We start from the raw sequence: 835 nt of genomic DNA on the forward strand, positions 1-835 counted from the left end.
TGAGCGGGACTAGGGGTAGGAAGGAGCTGCAGGACTGTGTTGGTGTGAGGCCGGTCCCCTCAGAGGATGGTAGAGGGGATTGGAGCCCGTCCGTGGGTCCCGCTCTGCTGAGTGGGGGGAGGATCCCCATAGAACCTTCCCTCAGAGTGGGAGATGAAGGCGCTTTAGAGGGGACGGGGTGGGCTCCAGTGACACCCCGTCAGTGGATATCACTCCACTGTAGTTAACAGACGTCCCCATAGCATCTTCCCTCACAGCGGGTGACGAAGCTCCTTAGGAGGGAACAGGGAGATGAAGTCCCTTAAGAGGGGTTGTCATAGGCTCCAGCGACACCCCGCTCTCTCCCACACCCAACCCTGGGACACAACAGTCAGGCAGGGCCACCCCAGAGTGCCCATGGGCTGAAAAAAACCCCCAATTTCCAATAATTTTCACCTCTCCTGGGGAGTCTCGTCACAGAAACCTTCGTGCCCAACACTAGCCTGCTGTTTTCCAGAAGGGAGAGGGCTGAGACATCGCTGCCCTGTGTCTCCTCAGGGTCACACTGCAGAACCTTCACTTCGTAGTCAGATTTTACAATTATTTTAGTGGCTTTTTGTAAAGAGGAAGGTTCATCTGGCCTGGAACCTGGTACATTCAGGCAGGTTTGCAACCTGGGCACTAAAACAATTAAAACGTGACAGGTCAAAAACAAGGGCTCCTGCTTGTTGCTAAGAAAAAAGTGTAGGGGAAAAGGAAAAGTAAGGTAAAAGGAACAAAAGGAGACAAAATCCAGGGTGAAATAAAGGATTAACAATCACACATTTAGATTGATTTCTAATATTCCAACCGCTTT

The 835-nt window shown here is 51.5% G+C and overlaps 1 protein-coding gene across 1 annotated transcript in view; it reads left to right on the forward strand.

The window, feature by feature from the left end:
- ZPBP2 (zona pellucida binding protein 2) overlaps nt 1–835 on the forward strand; it is a 5,700-nt gene that overhangs the window by 58 nt on the left and 4,807 nt on the right. The window lies entirely within an intron of this gene.

Source organism: Corvus brachyrhynchos, unplaced genomic scaffold, assembly GCF_000691975.1.
Source record: "Corvus brachyrhynchos isolate BGI_N302 unplaced genomic scaffold, ASM69197v1 scaffold30, whole genome shotgun sequence".
Lineage (NCBI taxonomy): Eukaryota > Metazoa > Chordata > Aves > Passeriformes > Corvidae > Corvus > Corvus brachyrhynchos.